Genomic DNA, 14,776 nt, shown 5'->3' on the forward strand with positions numbered 1-14,776 from the left:
CATCTTCTATTTGAAGTAATTACGCATAATATAGTCACAGTATTTCAACTTTTGTTGAAAAATTATCCAGCAAAAATACCCTTCTTCCAATAAGTATCATCTCCAAAGAAAAAATTACAACATGTCTTATGTAAAATTAATGGCTGTAAATAAGAAAGTGCTAGCTCTTCAAAAAATTTTCAGAGAAGATTAAATTGGAAAAAGAACAATAATTAATAGGCTCTTGATAACCTTAAGAACTCTTCTTCAACAGAGGAATAGTTCCTATTTATCTTTAAGAAGATTTTCAGAGGAAAAAAATGGGGTTTTGTTATACAGGATAGCAAAGCTAATTTTCAAAAAGCAATTGAGCTACATCGGCAGCAACCTCAGACAGGAAATTTCCCACACCAAATGGTTCAAGAACTGCAAAGCATTTAGAACAAAGCCATTAAACCTTCAGTTTCTGAAATATGTGTTCGAACATAGGCTGTAGTCACTTGCACATTTATGAACAATTACCTGAAAGATTGATTCAAAGTATAAAAACAAGGGATTTGTGTATGTGAGTATATTGTGAACAGATACTTCTGGCTTTGTTAAGAGGATGAGAAACTATTTTTTCTTTAGAAGTATATGTATGCTATTATCATTTCCATAATTCCCAACATTTTTGTCCTTATTCCAAAACCTCCTGCTGCTGCTAAAGATAAAGGTAAGCTTCTGGCTTTCTTTTTCTTTTATTTAAATAAAACATAAAAAAACCCCAGCCTCCTCTAGGAGGAAGGACAGAAATCCCTCCTTTCTAGTCAGGTGTTTTCTTCTGTAATGTGGCATTCTAATTCCAATTAATGGAACTTGGTTTTTCTCCATAAACCAAGGAAATATCTTCATGTACATTTCAAAATATGTGGCATTAAATTCTGTGTTCTCACAATTGCAAATTCAGAGAACTTAAATTTCACTGTTTTTGTTCTGCTGCATTCTATTTGCTTGCATAAGAGATTGTGAAACCTCTGTTGCTTATATATGCATCTAGGTGAAAACTTACATGGGGTCTTGGAGGTTCTTAGAACCTAGAAGCCTCTACTAGTTCTAGAAAGTGTTTTCTAACCTGCAGCATGATGTCTTCAAACACATATTTTGTTAAAAAAGGTTTTGTCAATGCATTCTAGGTTCCTTTCATGAGTAGTATCAAATTCATAACTTAGTTTAAAAGGTGACCTTCAGTTTCTGTCAATTAAGTTACTGATACAAAATGAATATTGATGTCATATAATTTTTGTGTATCAGTAAAAAAGTGTCTAACATCAATGTCAAAGAACAGAAAGTAGCCTAAGATGATAGATCCTGGGATATAATCATCAGCAACTAAGCTATGGAATCATCTGTCTGATATGCTCCCTCAGGCTAAATGGCCAGACCTGAGCCTCTGAGATATCAATAAAGCCAAAAGAGTCTCAGGTTACAAAGACCATAAAGGAAGCTACATTTCTTTTCAGGTGCATACATAAACATCTAATATTCAGGAAAAATCAGGATGGTTGTGTTTCTTTAGAAAAACTTTAAAAACTAGCCATAGATAGGACACATAGATAGTGTACCAGAAATGTGTAGTGCCATCAGGTGAACAATGAGCTGCTGTCTCCAACAATTTGGAAAAAAACCACAGCTATCTAGAATGATCCTTGAATTTCTCTTTGCAAGAAAATGTGTCTTTAATTAAAATTAACCTGGAAAATATTTGTGATATTAGTAAAAACAGTGTTCTGACTGCTTTGTGGTTGTGCATTGCTTGCTTCTATCAGAAACTGGGGTCTGAGTAGCTCTGAGTAAGGGCTATTGATAGAAATATAAAACTGACAAACAAAATAAACCCAGAAACCTCCCAAATAAACAAACCAACAAAAAACCCAGAACAAAACATCACCTCTAGATGCACTCAGTTGAGCTTTAATGGATAAAATAGCAAAGAATTAAAAAATGATACAATCATAGCTATGCTACATAAATGAAAAAGCTAAGAACTTATGCTACCAGGCATGACCAACGGTTTATTTTTAATGTAAGTTTCCTCTCATTTCACTTCAACAGTGAGAAACTGCTAGCTTGATTAAAATTATAATAAAATAAAAATTGTATGCTTTTCTCCACTGTCAAAGCAAGAATGGCAGCTCTTTTTATTTTTCATGACAAGCTGTCTTTCTCCTTCTGAAAGGGCACAAAATTAAATAATCAATGAGTTTCATCTTTATTTAGAAGCAAGCTTGTACATTATCTACAAGTTAGACATGTGTCCACACCTGTGAAGCTGAAATTGCACAAAAGACAAATGAAATCTAATGAAATTCTTTTTTTGGAGGTTATTCCTTCACTTCTCATGGGCTGGCGTTTATCCAATTGCGTTATCTCTGTGGGGAATATCTTAGAGTATAAGCTAAACCTAGGGACCTAAATCCCTCTTAATCTGTATTTATTTTTGGGTAGAAGCTTGGGTGAAGCTTGTTCAACTTCAGTTGTAGCTCAAAATGAAAAAATTCTTATGCAGCTAAAATATTCATGTCCTGCAGGAAAGCAGAGCTTTTTCTATTAATATTACCAGTGAAAGAAAAATGACTGCCTGTTGGACTTTGCATTGAAATGGAGTGGATACACTTTACATCAGTCTCTGTCATCTTTAGCTAGTGGTGTGTGTAGTCCTACTCTTTTCATCACAAACTCAAATGAGTTCACCTATACTGTGTTTTGTCAATATTCTGTTTGATTTTGTACTGGAAGGGAAGCGGTAGCCTGATAGGATCACTTACAGTCAAGAGGAATTTCATTTGTTCCTCATCACCTCTCAGCCAGTAAATTGAGATTGATAGCTGATATTTTGGTTTGATTCATGAGTGTTATAATGCAGAAATCTATATGGCATTTAGGAGAAAAATTTCAGGTTGACTTCTGGGGGACCTTCCAGACTTGATTGGAATATATAGTGGAGATACCGACAGGAAAACCAGAAGTTTGGTTGACACTGAAACTAGAGTTCAGTGATGGCAAGATGAATCAGCTCTGTGAACACAGTGGTGGAAATTTAGGAAGTGCAACATCTAGTGAAGTTAGTTCCAACTTTGGAGTATAAAGCCTTAGCCAGGCATATGGTTGCACTCATATATACTGTCAAATTTTAATGGAGACTACTTTGCTAGTAAAAGGAAATATTCAGTGGTTATTTCCTAAGAGTCTTTTCATGTGAAAAGAACAATATACCTTTTCTAAGTTTCTTTTATTTCTTCTTTCATCATAAATTTCACAGCAGAGCAGGATACCAGATTTATCTCTTTTTTTTTTTTCCCTTCACACCATAAGGCTTCATTAAATCATTCTAAGGAAGTCTAGAATCTACAAATACTTTTATTTTACTCCAAATAGATGTTATTGGGAAACAATAGACAGATTGGTGTTTCAATGTGCTCATCTTATTGAAGGCTTTCTACTGTAGACAGAAATTGTTTTCTCTAGCTGCAAGACAGTCTTCCTTCAGAGCTAATAAATCATATTAAAAAGTGAACTCATCATAGTAGGTATAGTTTTTCAATTGTTTGCCTTCCGCAAATTTTCTTCAATATATTTTAATTACATATTTATGTAATTTATATGATTAACATAAATCTACTTTAGTGTTGATTTGCATCCTGTGCAGGAAAGGCTTTTTCTGCAGACTGATTCTAGCCTTTGTTATTTCTTGAGAACTGACCTTGACAAGGAGGCTTGGATGGGCCTGATATCATCTTGAATGAGAATTGCTGCCAGGCAACTCATCATTCCTCTCCAGGGTGAGTGAGATGCTACAATATTATGAGTGCTCTACTGACTGCTGTGAACAAGCTAGAACTAAATATATCCATTGGATAATGATAGATAACATTTAGGGCCTTCAACAAATGGAAAACAAAGCATGGAGAGATGAGATAGGGAAAAAAATCTCTTACCTTTCTGGGAACCTCATTTGGCCTATGAGAAAATCTAAGAATTCCTTTATGTCTTATAGTAATACATGCATGCAGATTTACCAAACTATGAGTTAAAATAATAACACATGTCATAGCTAAAAATGAGGAGATGCATTTTTTTCAATCCATAGTTCTAATTTATTAGCATAAAATAAAATTAATGCCGAAGAAAGTTAATAGTGGTGTCAACTATGAAAAATTGAAAAGCAATATTTGCAATTCAAACAGAACCAACTGGACTTCTACAGAGTAAAAAACTCCACTTTAATTATGAATATTATTTGCAAGCCAAATCTGATGTACACAAACAATAGACCATTTGACCAATGCATCCTATATGTAGTAATCAGTACAAATGAATGTACTAGAAATGAAAGTGTACAAGCTGTCTATGTAATTAAATTTCTAATTTCAATTAGAAAATAATTATTTTGTATATATAATATAGTATATTAGTATATTTGGTGCTAAAACTAAATGAAAGCTAGCTTGTAGATCTTGATTGATTGTATTTAAGTATGCCAACTCATCTAGACACAAAATCAACCTCAAACCCCTTCTGTTTTCTCTACTCTGAAAGAAGAAATGGAGAAAGAACTCCAGCAAAATAAAGTGGAGATGAATTTTATAGCTAGCACCTTTCTGAAAAGACAGTATACATTTATGGATAATACAGACCACTCATAGCATCAGAGAACATTTTATCTCCTGAGAGCAGAGTAGCTGTACTGAAGAGGTTCACTCACCAAATTTGAGAACACTCTTGAGTAGAGTATTGCCAAAAAGCAAACAATCCTCTGTGCTGAGAAAGGCAACAGAGCTTTGTAGAGCTCTTTAGGAACACCACACAGCAGAATAAAAGTCTAGACAAGTCTTGTTTTCTGGGAGGACACCAAACTGAGAGAAAGGGGAGAAGTCACTATTTCTTTCCTGAGTAAAAGATGGCCATTTACCCTCTGGCACTGAGAAAATCCCTCTGGAATCCGAAATCCAAGCTCTAAAGGAGTACTTCAGTGGCAGAAGATGCTATTTTAATGCAATCGACAACCTCTCCTCCCAGAGAATGCTCTATAGTGAATTGTCTGTTGATTTAGAAGAACCTGATCTGTTAGGGAGTCCAGATCCATCCTAGAGAGGAAAGCCAGCAACCACAGTTTGCATGGACACTGCTGACAGAGAAGAGCAAGAGAAAGAATCTGAAAGCAAATTCAGATAATTTGGAAGAAAGATGACAGTAAACATAACTATGTCAGTGAAATGTTCCTGAGAAGTTACAGAGTCTTAGTGTCTGGCTCAGAAAGTGCAAGGAGTAAGAACTTGGATTCATCAGAAACCAGGTTGGATTCATCCAACCACAGTGGATTAAAGAGCATCTATTAGGAAAAAATGGATTTTAACTCAACAATAGAACTAGGTTTCTCATGAATGTAATAAACAGCAACAGTTAAATTGTGAAAGAAGTCATGCACACTCAAGCAGATGAATTAGGAATGGTTAGATGCTCTTAATACAGCATGTTGTCATGGTTTAGGAATGGTAGTCCACAATTTAGTGAAACACTCCAAACCTCTTGTCACGCAATCCCTTCCCCTGACCCCTTCTTGCAACAGGCTGGAGAGAAGAATTGGAGGAACAAAAGGTGGAGATCATTGTTTGAGATAGGAACGATTTGCTAGAAACAACCATGAAATTAGAAATGAACAGTAACAGCTACAATGTCAATAAGAATGTGTACAAGAGGTGAATGACTCACATGAAAGTGCTCACCACTTGGAAATCATGAATACCTGACTGCTCCACCATGCTGCCCAGCCGCAGGGACCCCTTTTCCCTGAGCCCTGAACACGATGTGATGCGGTATAGAATAACTTCAGGGTCCTTAGGGTCCACAGCCCCTCCTAGTTACTGCAAATATTAGCCCTGTCCTGGCCAGAACCAGGACAGAGAAAAAAATCAGCAGTATTTATGCTTCTGCATCAAAGTTGGAAGCTTAAGAAGTTATGTGGATGATCTTAGTCTAGCACTAAATAAAGACATATAATAGAATGCTGAATATTTATCTAATCTGTAGGAGACTGAGTTACAAAATGTACAGGACTAATGCTGAAATAGATATGAAAAATTACTTTCCTCAGAAGGTAACAGAATCCAAACAGATTGTAATTTCAGGTCTCAGATAGGAAGAGTGTATTTTTTTGATGTATTTCTCTGATACCACATGATGGTGACACCAGCTGTGTTCTGCTTATAGAGATTAGAGGCAGAAAATACAGCAGGCATGGTTACCCTGACTCCATTTAAACTAGACAAATGTCATATAAAGCTCCAATACAGAAACCACAGTATTATACACTCTCAATGACTGACAACTCGGCAGCTTCACAAGGAAACTGGGGATGAAAACATGGTACTCCAAGGGTGCAACTGGTTTCCAGATTGAACCACTAATAGCAGTTCACCGCATAATCCGTGACCGAATCCTGTTCTGCTGCTGATCATGTAGAATCACTACCAGGTTTCTCTCAAACCTACTGGGCTGCACGCGCCTCTAACCAGTCATTCTGTTCCTTAGTATATTGCTATTGTCTTATTCTATTTACAGACAATACTTGTCTACTAGTCAAGGTATTTCTCTTGTCAAGTTGTGAGCATAATTTTATAGTAGTATATCTTGCACATTTTGTTGGTTTAGGTAACTGAATCTGCTTTTGGAAACTCACATTTGTGGAAATAAAATTGTAGTTTACAATCATGGGAACATCTCTGATCACAGAAATCCGTACTAGAAAATAGTGATATAATTATTGGATATTCAAAATCAGGAAAATAACTTCCACCTTAGTTTAATTAGCTATGTAGTCACCAAGTACTATTTCACACAATGTATCAGAATGGAGGCCTAAGCTACCTGTAGACAAATATATCTTTAATAATTTAAAATGCTCCATTGGGTAAGAAAATTAATTCAAATATTTTTGAGAAATGCCACTAACTTTATATTAATTTAAAATTCTGTTTCACAAAAGTCTGATTGTCCCTTGATTCCATGTGAAAACTATGTACCTCAGCCCCAGAAAGCAATGAACTGAAAAATTACAGATGTGTTGGCAGACTGGAGTCCGGTGATTAACCAGTGAGAATATGTGCTCAGTGTAAATATAATTACTTGAAAGAGTAATTACAGTCTGATGTAAATTTTTTACCTTTTTTTCTAACACAATACTTACTCCTTTTCATATTGCACAACACATATCCCAAAACATGTAAACAATTTTCCTTTTTTTTTTTTTAGAAAATGAGCAAACCATGCAGTAACTGTTAAGATTATGGTGGGCTAAAGCTTACAAAAGTCTCTCAAAAGTATGCTTTCATAAGATGCTTTTTTACTCCTTTCATTTTTTTACATGAGGTTTATATGTGCCTGCTACAAGAAGTAGCTTCTACTTCTACATTCTGTAGTTTTGAAGGTTGTGGAAATACATGTTTTGATTACTTGTGTTTTTATAATTCTGTGTGAACAACATGGCTAGACCATTTTCTTGACAAGAACACTTTGTTTCTTATTCTGTTTCTACAGCTGAAGAAAAGCATGGTTGAAAATTACTGAGTGTTTTTTCAAAGTTGCACGAATCTGACACAGTTCTGAGCTTCATAAAATCTGAGAAAGATCTTTTTCTGCTAATAAAAATATCTTTCCCAAAATGGGTTGGATAAGTTTTTTCTAAATAAAAAACATATTAAAAGAAATAATTCTTAACAAGACTGAATATCTAATTTAGGTTAAAATTAATTCATTTCTACTCAGGGTCATGTAGCATTTACCCAGGTATGTAGTCCTTGTAAAGATTCTACAGACCTACACATTTAATTTATCATATAATTCACTTTGAAGTAAGTATTCTCATACAAGTATGATTCAATTTAAAGTAAATTCCTGATATTAAGTATTATAAATCACTTTAATAAGTTGATGGCTTAATATTAAAAAAAGTTGCAACTTTTTTTTTTCTAGATTTAGAACCAAATTTGGTATTTTAGAGTCTATCCTAGGACTTTTTTTCTGTAAAAGACAGCTGCTTCTGTTTTGTGTGCTACAAATAAACCAGAGCAAACTCTGCAGATGCTTTTTTTTCCTGTTGTTTAGGCCAGATATTACTTTCATGGCTGTTAAACCAGATGCATCCTTACTATTTAAATTTCAAACATCCTTTCACAAAGATGTAAAAAGAATTATTTGATTTCTTGGCTTTCTACTGTAAATATTTTTAAGCAGCCCTATTCTTGATCAAAACTGATGTCTCAATTGGAAAATCTACTTTTCATTTCCTAAGTGAGGTTCCATAAAGGGAAGAAAAATGAAAATGCTAGTTGTGAGTTTGATATATATACATGTTTTATAGAGTTTATAAGTATTTGAAAATTTGGATTCTTCTTGTCAGATTCTAATGCCACTTAACAATGGTGTCAAAAAGTGAATTCTGCTATTAGGAAAAAGGAAATTGCAATTTTACCACAACTAGACTAAGTATACATTTTTTAAAGAGTGTGTTTATGCACACTTCATACATGATTGAATGTGTAAATATCTTTTTATGTTCAGCTCTTAGTCTTAATTCCCTTTAACAGTACAATTCACCATATGCATACAGAAACATAATTCTCCCATGGTGATTCAATGACAGAAGAGCCAAACACCACATGTGAATAGTATTGTTTTACACTGGTTTGTAATATGAAGTCACAGCACCACTGAACAAGTGGAGAAGTGCTTAATAAAGCATAACTTAGGTACTTGTAAAATGAATGGTAAAGTGTTTGCTATTCATTTAAATGCTGTCTACTGTGAGCATCAGTACAAAAAACATATTTTAGTAGAAGTTTAAGTCTGGGTAGGATGTTAATAAGGTAAGTCATCCATGGGACTTTAAAAATTCTTCATCAAAATGAATAGCTCTCATACTTTCACTCTATTCATTTCACATCCAACATCCCCATTTAATTTGTGGAAGTCACAATTTCAAGTATGCCACTCGAGAACTGAGCTTAATGACTAGCATTCTTTAGATGCATAAAATGAGAAGAGAAATGTGAACAGTCACACTGCCAAGTGCCATTTTCAGAACAGTTCAGAAAAAGCCTGTAGCACAAAAAAAGGCCAAGCATGAAGTTTGCTGATTGTTTTGGGTGCAATTTTCTCAGTTAGAAAGTGTAAGCACACAGTGATGAAATCTCAGTCACACATACACACACACACACACACAAACACACGTGCACCCTCCTCTCCTCAGCTTTCAAGAGAGTGTTGAGCAACTAGAGAGGTCAGTTATTTTCCATCATTATATTTTTTTATTCCTGTTTTATGAAGTTATTGTCAGAAGCCTAGATGCACATTTCTTTACTAGCCCCTCAGGCTTCAGTATATTGAAGACCCAGGCAGAGTAACTGTATTATTAAAAAAAACCCCAAAAACTATTACAAATCTAAATAGCTAAATAGTAGTGATAATACTTAGAAATAATTCATGTTTGGTTCATAAAAATATCTTACTTTTATTTAATCTTAAAGCATATGCAAATCAAAATTTTATGACGACCTGGAATGTACTTTACAGATATTCATCTGATGTGTTCTGAAAACCCTCCAGAGACAACTCATGGTGATATTTTCCTTTCCCCAAGCTTTCTGTGGTTTCTTAATGTGTGTGCATATACAGGAGTAGGAGCATACTACTACCATTTTCTATTATTATCCAAGAATATTTTATGATCTTTAGAATTTTTTCCCTGAATGTTTTCATTATTCTTAGTCCACTTGTTAAATGGATTTTACAAGCTACTTTCATCTACTTTTAAAAAGAATTAAAAAATTTTAGCCATACATGGCATCAGGTGAACATTTAGGAAATGAGAAGGCAAATATTAAATCTCTGGTGTACCCTACTAATCTTGCAACTCCACACATCCCCCAACACAATATTTTACCATTCACAATCCTTCAGCTTCTAATACCTGCACTCTTTTCAAGTAATCCTCCTACTTATTCTTTTCCTTAAGTTACAGAAGTAGTAGCTTAAAGCAAATTTTGAGGTTCATTAAGTCCATTCTCCAACTCAAACAAGCACTACACCAACAGTGCATCAAGTCAGACATGGCTTAATTTAACTGAGTCTTTAAAATCACCCTGGACAGAGAATCTGCAGCCTCTCTGAATAGCCTCTCTTGGTACTGAATTACTCTTTTGGTGAAAAGGGATTTCCTCCCGGCTAAACTGAAATCTCTTTAAACTTTCATTATTCCTCACAATATTTTCTTCTGCCAGTACTTCCTCCTTAGACTCTAATTTCTTTCATTTTAACAAGATCATTTTCCCCTCTCAGAGCTCCTTCTGTTTTGCCTTAGTGCTTCCATTTATAGGTGTGGATGCAAAAGTTTTCTATTCCTTTTCTGGCATATTTCAGTGATTTTCTTATAATCTATTCTGAAAGACAGAAGCACAAATTCCTTTCCTAATTCTGAAGGTAAAAGTAAGTTCTATGAAGTTCATAGATCAGCAATGCTGATCTATGAGGATTTCTCTAAACATATCTAAAGTACTTGTGTAACAGTTAAGTGACTTGCAGTGTTCTAGAAATCTCTATTACCATCGCCTATTACTGTCAAAGGCATTCCTTGCTATAGTGTGACAAGGCATGAGTATTTCACAACAACTTGTCACCTTCTAAAGGCCAATTCTTCATACCTACAAGTACAAGGTACATTTCTGCAAGTCTTTTTTCCAGATTAGAAGTTTATTAATAAATGCTTTAAATGTCAAGAAACCTTACTGCACTCATTTCTAGCAGAGACCAAGAAAGAAGGTTTCAGTGGTATTAGATTGCCTCTGTTTCATGACTCAGGAATGTTATCTACTACATCTTCTCCCAAACTTTCTTGGTCCTGCTGTCTGTACCCCTTATAGTTTTAGGATTCATTTTATATTACGTGATCAAGAATTGATCTTTATGTCAAAACTGCCATTTCACAATTCAAATGAACAGACTTCTAATTTTTTTAACTCAGAATTGCCATTCCTCTTTTTTGAGTTTTAGCTAGAAAGAGAATCACATTTGAACCTTTGATTATTGAGGAGGTTTAGCTCTAGGGCTGATGGTACATCCTTTTAATGAAGATATTCTTGCATTAAACTCAGAAGGACAGCTACTTCCATTCCCCAGCTTCTCTGTTCTTTTCCTTTCATTGCAAAGTTTCTTGATTCATAAAAAACCCATACCTGGTAGTCCATATATCTGATAGTCCATATATCAGTTGTCCACAGGGCAACCTTACCCACAATATTAGTGAAATACTGTTCAGAAAGAATCTACAATTAAGAAAAAAAAGAAGGCTGAGTTGGTGATATCTAGAAGGTGGGTAAGCCACTGCTGGCTGTACTCTCAGCAAATTGGCAGATGACACTGAGCTGAGTGGTTGATACACCTGAAGGATTGGATGACACCGAGAGGGATCTGGACAAGCTCTAGAAGTGGCCCATGAATCTCATGAGGTTTAACAAGACCAAGCTGCACCTGGGTTGGGGTTACCCCTAGTACCAGCATGGGCTGGGGGATCAACAGATCCAGAGCAGCCCTGCTGAGAAGGAGTTAGGGGTGCTGGAGAGGTTGGATATCACCATCCATGTACACTCACAGCCCAGAAAGCCAATCCTGTCCTGGGCTGCATCCAAAGCAGGGTGGCCAACAGGTGACGGAGGGGATTCTGCCCCTCTGCTCTGCTCTGCTCTGGTGAGACCCCACCTGCAGGGCTGCATCCAGCTCTGGGGGCCCCAGCACAGGAAGGACATGATTTATTGGAGTCAGTCCAGAGGGGGCCAACAAGCTGATCAGAGAGATGGAGCACCTCTCCTATGAGAAAAATCAGAGAACTGAGATTGCTCAGTCTGGAAAAGAAACCACATTTGAGGATGACGTAATTGTGGCCTTCCAGTACCTGGAAGGGAAACTGCACAAACCATGGAGAAGGACTTTTTGCAAGGAGAAGTAGTGACAGGATGTGGAGGAAATGTGTAAATATTTTCTTCCTACTATCTAATCTAAACCTACTTTCTTTATGTTTTTTTACTGAGAGGGTGGTGAGAATGCCCCACTCCTGGGAGTGTTCAAGGCCATTTTGGATGAAACTCTAAGCAAGCAAGGTCTACTGAAAGCTATTCCTGGCCAAGGAAGGGGTTTGGAACTGTATGACTTTTAAAGGTCCATTCCAACCCAATCTATTCTATGACTGTGGTGAGGTAGTGGTATTTTACATTAGACCTGGTATCTTGTAACTGATACTAAACCTATAAAGCAAGTTATGTGTGACTGTGTAACTTTTAATGAATTCATACTTTAAAATAAAGCTCAATTTCACAAACAGTGCTATATGAAAATACAACATGGTTGAACTTGGTGAATAAAAACTTTAATCATAAACTGCTGAAATGAAAGTATGAGGGAACTGTATTTTAAAAACATTTATATTAATAAAATGTACATATTAAGCATCATCTTAACATCTGAATCTGGAATGCGAACAACTGAGACAAATATGAGGTTAATACTCTTCCAAGCTTAATGTATTCACAGTATGACTACAAACAACCAATAGAGATAGAGAAGATTTAGAGACAGAACCTAAAAAATATTTAGGATCATACACTTCTACAGTTCAATAGGGTTTTTGAGGTTCTCTGGAAATTTTCTCATGCAAATAGGGAAAATATGTTCCCTTAGTTTGATTAGTGATTTAGTCTGCAGGCCTTGATTAAGAAACAGACTCATTTCCTTTATTTGGAGACTGCATCTATCATTGAAGATTTTAGCTTTCTCTTCTTTTAGCAGTTATCCTGAAAGCTGGAATTCTTTCAAAAGCTAAATTACTAAAAATTTGTATTTTCTTAACCTTAACATAAAAAGATTAAAATATTTGGCTGACAAGAAATTGCTGCCAATGAAAATAGAAAAATAAACTGGGTTTGTAGCAGTTTTTCTATAATCAATCTGAATTCTTACTTAAATAATAATGAGATATAAAATAATAGAAATAAAGCCCACAATAAATGTGGTTTATTTTGCAAAAGATTTTTTTAATAAAAGAAAAATATCATGAAAATGGTAGGGCCAAAGGAATATAAAAATTTTGTGTCACCATGAACATTGCATTGAATTTGTCCAATAAAAATAAACTTAACACAAAGAAGTATATCATGAATAAGCTGATCATTTTTTTTCAGAACCTTGACTTATTTAGTGTTTAGTAGTTAAATGGTGAAGGTTTCACAAGCGCATTGGTCCATTCCAAATTCACCAATCCCGATTCTGTAAAATTTCAGTAAAGTCAGACTGCTAAGAGAAGCTATGGATATCCCATCTCTGGAAGAGATCAAGACCAGGTTGGACAGAGCTTTAAGCAACTTGATCTAGTGGAAAATGTCCCTGCCAACGAAAGTGGGGGTTGGAACTGGATGATGTTTAAGGTCCCTTCCAACCCAAACTATTCTATGATTCTACGATTCTACGATTCTACGATTCTGTGATTCTACAATTCTATGATTCTATGATTCTATGATTCTATGATTCTACGATTCTATGCCTCTATATGATTTTGAGGGAAATAAAAGTCCTAGTAATTTTCTATTGTCCACCAAGTGCCACAGAAATATCAGTTCTGTCCTTTTTGGTGGGTCTTGAGAACATTAAATGTGCATGCATTTCTCTTTGAATAAAAAGTTGTAAAAATTCCTCAATAACATGTTATCCAACAGACTTACTACAGTAGTAAAAATAAAATTATTAATATTGTAAGGAAGACAGTAACACAGAAAATCAAGGGTAAGAAAAAAGAAAATACATTCTCAGGAGTACAACCATGTGATCTTGCTGTCATGAGGCAGGGGTAACACATGCTATAAATTGGTTATCTGTGTATGTCAAGTTTGTGATGTTAGAAGTAGGATCTCATTGGTTTTGAAGATTTGCTCTGGGTAGAGGTTTTAAAAACTTTTTCTTGTATATTTAAGTATTCAGGTGAATTGCTCTTTACCTGTGGCTGACTGGGCAGAACACAGACATATGGCACGTGTTAGGCATCAAGAATATTAAAAACGAGGAATTCTCCTGGTATCACCTCATCCAATGAGAATATTTACTTAGCTTTCACCTTGTGTCAAAGGAGAAGGTTCCCCAAGACAAGTGACTCAGTTCACCTAGCTGGCTAGACTGACTTGACAGAATCCTTGTTAAAATGCTTCAGTTCAGTATCTTTGGGATGACAGTAAGGCAGAAATCATAGTTTCTGAGGTAGATGGGGAAAGACAGAGATCAGACAAATGATTCTGCTTTATTGTTCATAGTCCATGGTTGTTCTAAACAAATGTAGTTAATCTTATTCTAGTATCTGCAGCTGTGGGAATATAGGGCTTTCTGTCCAAAGGGATGTTCCAATATTTTCTTAAGATACTTCTTGGTTCATTTTAGAAAGTGTATTTCCTTGCAAAGTGAAGGTAGGGACAAAAACATAGTTCACATTCTCATTAATTTCTTTAAAGCTTCCTTTATCAGAAAAGAATCTAATCTAGTCTGAAAGGCGTTGAGCTAGCAAATTAAATTCTCTGACTTTCAAGCAAAACCACTCTATAAAGATATAAGATACTAGACTAAAACTCTTCCAAAATTTTTAACATAAACTTAGCCAAGGAGAGTTTGCACGTAGAAAGCCCTGCCTTGTGCAGAGAAGATGAAGAAGCAATCTGTAAACCTTGAGAAT

The sequence above is a fragment of the Prinia subflava genome, chromosome 1 (genome assembly GCF_021018805.1).
Source record: "Prinia subflava isolate CZ2003 ecotype Zambia chromosome 1, Cam_Psub_1.2, whole genome shotgun sequence".
NCBI classification, from domain to species: domain Eukaryota; kingdom Metazoa; phylum Chordata; class Aves; order Passeriformes; family Cisticolidae; genus Prinia; species Prinia subflava.